We start from the raw sequence: 11,832 nt of genomic DNA, 5'->3' as shown, positions 1-11,832 counted from the left end.
GGGAAACTCAGCCCAGCTCAGTTCAGTTCTCAGTGGTGATAATGCAGACAAATCAATAATATTGTTGAATATTTAGTGTCCACAACTAAGCCAGAGGTGACAGTGGCAAGAACCCAAACTCCATCAGGTGACCGAAAATGAAGTGTAGGCTGGCGAAATGGTTAGGACTTGGAAAGGACTTTATTATACCATTTTTGAATATTATGCAGCATTATAAAAAAAATAAAAAAAGCAATATTGTGAAATATTATTAGCCCTCTATGGCATAGTGTTGCCCTCAGGCAACAAACTACCTTTTTGGACCTCACACCGCCCCTTTAACTTTTTTTCATATATTTTTTAAATATATAATATCACCTGACATGTCTGTTCAATGAAATGATGGGCTGAAGTGGGTGTGACTTTCTGTTTGGGGGTGGAGCAGTCCTTTCATGAAGCAAAGCCACATGGGACATATTTCTCTTAAATAAATTTATTTAAAAAAATATATGCATGTGCATCAGCATGTAAAGAAGTATGTTTGATTGTTTAAATATTTATTTTGTTTTTATTTATATACTAAAACTGTGTTTTTTTGTTTGTTGCCTCAGGGCAACACTATGCAGTTAGACCACTTTTGTTCAGGCAATATCATGTTAGGACCATATGGTGCATTCAAGTCTTCCTGGGAAATTTGTTTTTACACGTTCAGAAAACTCAAAGAATGTGCATTATGAGTATCATTTATGTTTTTTTATTTTTATTATTAACACCGATCAGGCATAACATTATGACCACCTCCCTAATATTGTGTTGGTCCCCCTTTTTGCTGCCAAAACAGCCCTGAGCCATCGAGGCATGGACTCCACTAGACCCCTGAAGGTGTGCTGTGGTATCTGACACCAAGATGTTAGCAGCAGATCCTTTAAGTTGTGAGGTGGGGCCTCCATGGATTAGACTTGTTTGTTCAGCTCATCCCACAGATGCTCGATTGGATTGAGATCTGGGGAATTTGGAGGCCAAGTCAACACCTCAAACTCGTGCTCCTCAAACCATTCCTGAAGCATTTGTGCTTTGTGGAAGTGTGAAAGAGTTAAAGAGGCTACAGCCACCAGGGAACACTGTTCCCTTGAAAGGGTGTACATGCACTGCAACAATGCTTAGGTAGGTGGTACATGTCAAAGTAACACCCACATGGATGGAGGACCCAAGGTTTCCCAGCAAAACATTGCCCAAAGTATCACTGCCTCCGCCGCCACGCGTTCTTCCCATAGTGCATCCTGGTGCCATGTGTTCCCCAGGTTAGCCACACACATGCACCCGGCCATCTTTTTCCATTGCTCGGTGGTCCAGCTCTAATGCTCACGTGCCACTGTTGGTGCTTTGGGCAGGGTCAGGGGTCAGCATGGGCACCCTGACGGGTCCCTAATGAGCCTGGCCATGACCCTGTCGCTGGTTCACCACTGGTCCTTCCTCTGAGCACTTTTGATAGAGACTGACCACTGCAGACCGGGAACACCCCACAAGAGCTGCAGTTTTGGAGATGCTCTGACCCAGTCTAGCCATCACATTTTGGCCCTTGTCAAACTCGCTCAAATCCTTACGCTTGCCCATTTTTCCTGCTTCTAACACATGAACTTTGAGGACAAAATGTTCACTTGCTGCCTAATATATCCCACCCACTAACAGGAGCCGTGATGAAGAGATCATCAGTGTTATTCACTTCACCTGTCAGTGGTCATAATGTTATGCCTGATTGGTGTATGAATATAATACATGAGGTGTTAGTTGTAATTAGTAGTAGTGTTTTTGTATTGTTTTATGTTTTTCAAGATATAATTTTATCTAATGCACATATTGCTTGTTTTCCCTATTGAAAATCTATGGAGAAAACCTTGGAGTTTTAGTACCCTTATGGCACAGTGTTGCCCTGAGGCAACAAACCAAAATCTGGTTCTGGGGTGGGGGGGGGGGGGGGGTGGGGGGGGGGGGGGGGGCGACACTTTTTATGATGGATATATTATCAGGGACCCCCAAGCTCCCAAAAAATGGGGTGAAATATTTTTTTCCACAAAAAATAAAAAGTCATGCCATAGAGGGTGAAAATAATGGTTTTCAATTTTAAAATAATTTAAAATATAATTTATTCCTGTGATCACAGCTGGATTTTCAGCATCATTACTCCACTCTTCAGTGTCACATGATCATTCAGAAATCATTCTAATATGAGGATTTAATGTCAATGATGGAAACTGTGATACTCTTTTCAATATTCTTTGATTAATAAAAAGTTAAAAAGAATATAATGTAATAATATTTCATAGGCTACTGTTTTTTCTGTATTTTTGATTAAATAAATGCAGGCTTGATGAGCATAAGGAGATATATATATATATATGTAAGAGTCGGTTTTGGTGCTAAGACAAAAGCTGAGATACATACCTCAGCAATTGAACAATAAAAGTCACTAATCTTGAGGAAAAGATCTCACAGAAACTGTGACAACACCCTGACAAACATTCCTCCCCTCTCCCCATTTTGCCCTCTCCTTGTCCTGGTTTCAAGTCACCAAATGCAGATATATCAGTAATGATGTTATTTGTAAATGTATTGTTTTATCCTTTTCATGTTTGATGTCTTTTTAAAGGTCTCAGTGCGAATGGTAAAATGGTCCCAGTTTCACTGCAGTCACTGGTAGTATTAGAAAGATTGGAAAACTAATGAGAATTCAGTTCTCCTTTGAGTAGTCTCTTCAAAGATATCTGATCCACTCCCCCAAAACCAGGTGGGGGTGTTGCAAATATTTACAAACCTTTTATTCTAGTTGGAGTATTTAAGGCTGGATGTTCTAACTCTCTGGGGAATATTCTGTAATCAGACCCCCCGTGCAAACTGCATGTAGATGTGCCAGACATGATGACTCCTTTAAATTATTTTCATATTGCTTTGCAATTGTGTTTTATGTTTTTACGCTGATCAGTTGTGTACCATGGATTCTTGCTTACGTATTTACTTTTCCTGTCTGGCCAAAATAAATGTTAATCTTGATTTCTCTTGTATGGTTCCGAAATCGTTATTCTAGTATGGATCGATGTAGAGTCCTTTATTACCGCAAAATCTAGGGTTATGATAGATCACACCGATGATGGTACGACTGAAGCATGGGGCGCAGCGTACGCGATATTCCGATTTCTGACTATCGCTGGGTTGGCACGTTGTAGTCCGTGAATATTACTAAAATTACACTTTTTGTTGAGTGAGCATGTGCAACCACTTAAAGGTAAAATATTCACCCTGCATCCTCTGACTAATCACAGAAGTAACCGTTTTGTGTCCGTGAGCGCGCGAACCGGACGCGTCTGTCTCTCTGCGATTTAGGGTCTCTCGATGAACGAATATAAAAACTAGGAAGATATAAAGAAAATCAACGATCTAAATTAAATCGCAACTAGTCATAAAATCAGCTGATAAACTCTAAATGTAGCACACTTTATGGAGTCACTTAGTATTGGAGTCAGATAAAATTATTAATGGAGTCAGATTTAAAATGAGATATCAATAAATTAAAAGAACTTCACCGAAAGGCTGAAAAGGCTGACACGCAGAATTCCTTTTGACCACGTCATTAGTTTTCGTTTTTTGGGCTAATGGATGGAGATTTACAGTTGGTGACCTCGACGTGATCTCCCGGTGGCGGCGAGTGTCTTTTCAGCTAAATATTGGGATGCCACAAGCGAGAGGTTTGATCTTCTTCTCTTTCTTCAGCTGTTATGGTAAGTCCATTCTTATTTGCCTTTTAGAAATGTTGGGAGTGTATAGTACTGAATACTGTATAAATCTGATGGGGCTCGAAAAGAAGACAACCATATTGCTTATCAGGGACATGAAAGCAACAGCTTAGAGTAGAAATGATATCCCTTGCTTTAAAATTCTCCTTGTTTGCACACGCAGCAAGAGAGGAAATTTTATTTCTGTACTCAAGAGAGCTCTGTAAATTAAAACCTTGAATTCTGAGGAAAATGTCCAGTTACATTTGTTAATTTGCTTTGCTGCAACAACGCGACAAAGAAAAAGAACAAATGGTCACGTTAACTTGTGAATGAAAGCTTGTGAGTAGATGAGCTAAAATATAATTGAAAAGATCTCACTGGAATCCTTTGTGTGTAAAATGTGAAGGTGGACAAAACTGGTTCCGGTCTGATGTCACAATTATAAATGTCTTATAAAATATAGCGTTTTACTATGGTCTTACTTCAGACTTTGCAATCACTGCACGTTTGTGTGTTTATTAATGTCTCAGTAGAGACTGAGAAAATTAACAGACCAAAGATAATCGTTGGCTTTCTCCATCAGACCTGTGTTTGTCAAACCTTCCTTTTCATATGCAAATAGATTCTCCAAAGAATGCAATTGATAACTTCTCAGCCTAAAACAAGAACATTGTGCCCAATTCTATATTGTGTAGTCACAAAAATCTTTGAATTGAGCAATGATTTGATCTGTGCTCTCAGTGTTTGCAGTTTATTGAGTGTTCACAGCAACTAAGTTTATAACTGGCTTCCAGTTTGGTCTTATTGCTGTGCACCCAATGATCAGGCCAGCACAGCAGCAGCTGCAGGGCCAATCTAAAGATCAGTGAGATGATAACAAATTATTATGGACAAATGACTCCTCTTGAGACCAGCAAATAAAATGATTATTTAATTCATACTATTTTAATATAATATGATTTATATTATGATTATAATGTAAATTATATTATAAATGCCAGAAATGGTTTTAATCTCAGGATAATTCAGCATTATTTAGAAGAGGAAAGAAGGTTGGGAAAGTATGAAAAGGATTAGAATGTAGAAAGATGGGATGTGCAAGTAGGGAGGCAAGAGCATTATTAGTGTTGAAATGATGGGAAGGAGAATATAAATGGTTAAGGAAAGAATTGTGAAGGAAGAAACTGAAGAGGGAAAAAACCTAAAGAGAAAGAACTTCTGTACCTTCTATTTGTGCAATAATTTAAATGAGAAAAATTACAATGCCCAGTTAAATGAGTAACCTGATTGTTGAAACTTGAATAAGTTGAATTCAGGCAAGGCCTAACAATTTACATTTCATTGATCTCAACCCAATGAGAAAGGGGAGGTACAAGTTTTCCATTGCAAAGAAACTCACAAGTGTTAGCAAATTCCTCTCTGGGAGCAGCAGATTACATGGAACCTGATTGGGGAAGTCATTTTACTGGGAATGTGATGAAAGTTGTGTGTTATGTTAACTTGAGGCATTCACTCTACAGGGGTCACACATCACAGAGATCCAAAGGGTCAAGAGTTCAAATGACACCATAAACACCTGGTGACGAATGCTCTAAACAACAGATCTGACTTGTATAAACAGCATCATTTAAAGAGATTGCCCCAGGGGACCTGGGTGTGATAAATCACAATGCAGCAGATTGTGTAAACACAACTGCAACAGCAACTTAAGGTGCAACTGGTCTGACTGCATTTACACACAGTCAGATCTGACCATTATAAATCAGTTTATCTAACCTTTTCTTCACAGAAACATGATCATGATAATGATACATGTCTTTGTAAACTACAACAAATTTTCTCCTAATGGCATAAAACCGTAACAGGTTAAAGCCATCTACAACAATCTATCTGGCTAAAGACCAGTAAAAAAAATAATAAGATAGCCTCATCTATCTTAATTAAATTTGTGTAAAGGTTCAAGATTAAACTGTATTTCGCTCTGTGCTTGTTTTCCTTTCAGGTGAATGGCTGCCACCCTTCAGATCCAGATTCCACTGGGTCTGAAGTCAGGACACACACACACAGCTTAACATCTCGGAGATGGGTGTGAAAAGACTTCATGAAGCCATTCACACTTCACAGCACACATAGTTACATGGCTTCCCAGTATAAAAACTGGAATAAAATTATACAACACAGATTATGGTAGGATAGACACCACCCATCTCCTAAACACATCCATACACAACACACATCCTTAATTCTATCACCGCACAACACATTTTTCCTGGCATAGATCATGGGACTATCCAGGCCAAAATCATACACATAATGCAAATTTATCATACACTATTAATCTTCATACATACAGGACAAAATGAATTATTTTTCATGATTCCCTTTTTATTTGGTTTGAACAATTTTATTTTCATAATTACCTTTTATTTGGTTTGAATAATTTTACGGCTTACAGCCATGTCAACTTCCTGTATGTAAACACTGCAAGATGCATAAAACATGTGCATGGCTTTGTCACACATTAATTAATGGACAATTAATTGATCAGTAAACTGATGGACAAAATGTTTAATATGTCCAGTCCTTAGCATTGTTGAAAACTGGAAGGGCCCCTGGTTTCCAACATATGACTAATGACAATAAAATATATCTAAAGACTTAGATCTGGGATGCAGGCATTTCTATAAATTAAGTAAACAATTCTCAGTCAGACCTGCATCATTGAGTGTGACTCCGCCTGTACATCAAATGCGCAGAAGATGAGTGCCAAAGTTTAACTAAAGATTTTAAATCTCTTTTTCTGTAAATCTCATTCTCTAAGTAATTTGATTGAAACATAAGAATTCAATAATTATTTGCATTCAAAACAACTGATACAAACAATTTTATAATGGCAATTATCCAATTGTGTATTTCCATGTTTAATTATGTGATATATTTTAATTATGCATACTGCTGGTAAACCTACTGTTCTATTGACGGTTTTGATACCCTTCCTTCAATTCATCCAGACCGTGTTTAAATTCCACTTCAATATCACTAGTGGTATTGAAGAATCTGGCGATCAAATGAGACTTGCTCACTAAATATATGACACTGAGAAATGAGACCGTTTTTACCACTCGCACTTCTGACAGGAGTTTATCATGTGTTGTTATTTTGATGTTCTTGTGATTATCCAACAACTCTCTGTTTCCATCTCACAATAACCACAAAGTCATCAGTGTTCAATTATTGCATGGTTATTCAGAATTTGTTCAGGTGTCTAGCACACGATGAAGCATCATCAGTGAAATGATTCCTTCACCCATGGAGATCTGACCTGCCCGGCAAACCAAACCTTCTGCTTGAAGGTGACCGAGGATTTCTCTAAGGGTCAGCTATTGATAAGAATCCTGGGGAGGACACAGATGTTTCCTCAAAGTGTAAAGACACTTTCCACTGACACTTTCTGCTCATGCTGGCTAACACAACTGACTTGGGACAACAAGTCATTCTACAGACTGAAAACCCTCACAATCATCGGCAGGTGGAAACAAACCTGACCAACGGGATAACAGATATCCTGCCTAAGTGCTTCAGCATCCAATCAGCACAGTACGCCTACACCTAAAAGGACTGTGCCGCTGAGGTGTATTTCAGCAGTGTTTTCATCTTCATGTTCAGCCTGTCTTAATGTTGTTATTTCAGGTGACTGCTTGAATCCGGCACCCATTGATTCCAGGATCAGCACCATGAACACTTCGGAAATTACATCCAAAATATGGAAACAAGGAATGTCCAAGTATGTCCCCTTGGGAATTAATCTGAATTTGTCCCAATTGGCCAGGGGCCGTCTGTAAGAGTCGGTTTTGGTGCTAAGACAAAAGCTGAGATACATACCTCAGCAATTGAACAATAAAAGTCACTAATCTTGAGGAAAAGATCTCACAGAAACTGTGACAACACCCTGACAAACATTCCTCCCCTCTCCCCATTTTGCCCTCTCCTTGTCCTGGTTTCAAGTCACCAAATGCAGATATATCAGTGATGATGTTATTTGTAAATGTATTGTTTTATCCTTTTCATGTTTGATGTCTTTTTAAAGGTCTCAGTGCGAATGGTAAAATGGTCCCAGTTTCACTGCAGTCACTGGTAGTATTAGAAAGATTGGAAAACTAATGAGAATTCAGTTCTCCTTTGAGTAGTCTCTTCAAAGATATCTGATCCACTCCCCCAAAACCAGGTGGGGGTGTTGCAAATATTTACAAACCTTTTGTTCTAGTTGGAGTATTTAAGGCTGGATGTTCTAACTCTCTGGGGAATATTCTGTAATCAGACCCCCCGTGCAAACTACATGTAGATGTGCCAGACATGATGACTCCTTTAAATTATTTTCATATTGCTTTGCAATTGTGTTTTATGTTTTTACGCTGATCAGTTGTGTACCATGGATTCTTGCTTACGTATTTACTTTTCCTGTCTGGCCAAAATAAATGTTAATCTTGATTTCTCTTGTATGGTTCCGAAATCGTTATTCTAGTATGGATCGATGTAGAGTCCTTTATTACCGCAAAATCTAGGGTTATGATAGATCACACCGATGATGGTACGACTGAAGCATGGGGCGCAGCGTACGCGATATTCCGATTTCTGACTATCGCTGGGTTAGCACGTTGTAGTCCGTGAATATTACTAAAATTACACTTTTTGTTGAGTGAGCATGTGCAACCACTTAAATATATATATATATATATATATATATATATATATATATATATATATATATATATATATATATATATATATATATATATATATATATATATATATATATATATATATTGTTAGAATGGTGATGAAATTGATTCTTTTGTTCCCGGTGTATGTGCAGGGAGGCGGCCTGGTGTGTGGAGGTCTTGCTCCCGGTGTGTGGCCGGGGATGGTGCCAAATGAAAAGAGGCCTATGTTAACCACACAGATATGTTATGCATGGTTTTATGATGTTGGAGATATATAGAAAATGTAGTGGAGGTTTTATAGAGAACCTTTATACTGGACTTTATAAGAGCCACATGTAGAATAGAAGCAGCAAAGTGAAATAAAGAAGTTGTTTATATGGCCAAGAAACTTTTATAAGAAGTTTTTATTTTACAACTTTTATGTATAGGCTGTTTGTGGGGCCGAGGAGCCTAAAGGAGGTTTTTCTTATACAACTTTCATGAATGACTTTGTAAGCATGGAAAAACATGACAACATGATATTGTAAAAATGTTTTACTTTGGTTCATAGCACGAATACAGACAAATGGTTTGGTGAAAATGTTTTATTTGGTTTTATAGTAAAAACACGGAAGCAAAGACTGTTGTAAAAATGTTTTATTTGGTTTTATAGTAAAGACATGGAGACAAAGACTTTGTAAAAGTATTTTATTGAATAATTGAAATGAACACGCTGAGATATGTTTTAGGCAAATCTGCTTTATTAAAAAGATTAAGAAAAACACTAAGTCATATGTATAAAGGTCATTTATAAATGTAACCAAGTATTGAATGAAGAAACAGGTTTTACCCAGGATGATGTCTTGCAGACGAGACGAAGGAGGAGATTAAGGAACCAAGCCAGAAGAAGAAGAATGAAAGAATACAGAGCATTATATACTAAAATGTTGAAGGAATTGAGGGAGTTGACAATCGTTCAAAATATAGGATTGGATGAACTGTGCCTATGTAATTGAATATGTGATGAAGAGGTGTGATAATGAAATGGTATATAAGGTATTGATCTCTGTATGAACACCAGAAGCTGAGAGCGTTATGCTGCTTCTCCATTGCTTGATGATCCGAGCCTGACATCTGCTGGTGATTTTTGTGAACTGCAGCTTTTTGTTACTTAAGACTTTTTCTTTTTATAAACTTTTATTTGATTGTATGTAAAACTTTTTGTTAATAGAAAAATAAATCTACTTATAATTGATTTATAAAAGAAACCGTTTGCCACGTCTCTGCTTTCTAAACGAGTTGATCTGAACCAGACACGGAGGGGGTCTGTTCTTCTAGAAAGTGAGTATAAATATATATTTATGATCTAGTTAAGGATTCGACCTGCTTTACCTAGCCTGAGGTTGTAAACTAAAAATAGGTAGAAGGTGTGTGGGATCTAGTTAGATTGTACACCAAATAACAATATATATATATATATATATATATATATATATATATATATATATATATATATATATATATATATATATATATATATATATATATATATATATATATATATATATATATTGCCCCTTTTTTACATTTACCAGAACAGGTAAAGTATAGGCTATATTTGACTTATTTTAAATGTCATCTGTTTGTCTGAACAATGGAAAAGTCTCAATAGGCCAAACTCTTCACAAAAGCCTAACACAACCTCAGTAAGAGTGTGTGCCTTGCAGTCTTGAGCAGAATATCTTTTGTTCCCTTTCGTTCAGTCACTACGACGTACTTTAGTGACTAACGAATGGGGGTTTCGCTTAGAAGCCAATCATCTTCTTCGTATTCAACAGCGCCCAATGGCAGTGCCAATGCCATGGGCATGCGGAATTTGCATGCGTAACTCCGCCCCACCTCGTGGGTATATCAGGAAGTACGCTGGCAACATCGCATTATGTTTCTGCTTTGGAGCCAAGAGGATCTCTTCACTCCTACAAGCCTGATCTGAGTCTTCGACAGCTTTCGAGACGAGCAGCTTTCCAGAGGCGTTGGTGTTACGGCGCGTTCCAGTGATCATCATACTGCCTGCCTGCTGATCTGCGCAGTGGTCCGCTAGACAGCTGGTGTGTGGTCCCTGGGCGCTTCGGCGTTCTCTGCGAGGCTTTCCTCTCATAAAAGAGCTTACACGTGACGCGTCCTTTTCAGGATGTCTCGTCCGTGTACTTCTGGGTGTGGTCGGTTGCTTTCCTCCTCTGATGGGCACGAACACTGTCTGGTATGTTTGGGCTTTCAGCATGCTCAGACAGCGTTCGTGGATGCGTCATGTTCTCACTGCGGGAACATGACCATCGCAGTGTTGCGGTCAAGACTCCATGACCTTCGTACTGAAGTGAGAGTCCCCTCTACCACACCCCGATCTACTGAGTCCCAGAGGCCCAGTACTTCGGCTGGTGGTCAGGGTGACTTGACGGTTACGGTGTGGAACAAAGCCCCGACGCTCATGCCTCGGGCCACACCCCCGTCTTGCACATTGCAACCCGCGAGTGTTCAGACGCAGATCGCGGGGCCGGCTCCGGCCCCCCCGCGCATCTCGTTTGGCGCTCCGGAGGAGGATGCGATGTCGATCACAGCATCACAAGGTGGGCTCGAGTCCTCTGGAGATGATGACTCGGCTGTGCTGCCGCCCTCGGGCGTGCCAGCATTGCCCGAGTCAGATCCAGAGCTGACAGCCATGTTGTCTCGGGCAGCCGCGAGTTTAGGGATCGAGTGGAACCCTCCACCCTGTCCCGAACGCTCAAGGCTCGATGATTGGTTTTTGGGGGCTCGCGCTGACACCCGTCAGTCCTTGCCCTCAATACCTTTCTTTCCCGAGCTGCATGAGGAACTCACGCGGTCCTGGAAGTCCCCGTTGTCTTCCCGCGACCGTTCGGTGACTTCCTCCGCCTTCTCCGTCCTCGATGGGGCGGCAGCTAAAGGGTACACTGGGGTCCCTCCAGTTGAACGTTCTGTTGCGATGCAGCTGTGTCCTCAGAGCGCTTCAACCTGGCGTGGTGATCCTAAGCACCCCTCCAAAGCCTGTCGATTCACATCAACCTTGGTGTCGAAATCGCACAGAGCCGCGGGGCAGGCTGCCGCTTCGCTGCATGCCATGGCGATCCTTCAGGTCTACCAGGCCAGGATCCTCAAGGACATGCACGAGGGTGGAGTTGATCCGGGGCTCTTAAATGAGCTGCGTGCCGCCACCGACCTCGCTCTCCGGGCGACGAAGGTGACCGCACGCTCCCTGGGTCAAGTGATGTCCACAAATGTGGTCCAGGAGCGTCACCTGTGGCTGAACCTGGCTGATATGCGGGACACCGAGCGGACCCGGTTCCTCGATGCCCCCATATCCCAGGCCG

General features: G+C 40.2%; 1 protein-coding gene across 4 annotated transcripts in view; it reads left to right on the top strand.

Moving 5' to 3' along the window:
- LOC307120270 (uncharacterized protein) overlaps positions 1-11,832 on the top strand; it is a 911,732-nt gene that overhangs the window by 814,239 nt on the left and 85,661 nt on the right. The gene's annotated exons all lie outside the window — the stretch shown is intronic.

This window comes from Gobio gobio (genome assembly GCF_949357685.1).
Source record: "Gobio gobio genome assembly, chromosome: 24".
NCBI classification, from domain to species: Eukaryota; Metazoa; Chordata; class Actinopteri; order Cypriniformes; family Gobionidae; genus Gobio; species Gobio gobio.
This window is presented reverse-complemented; position numbering and strand designations above follow the sequence as displayed.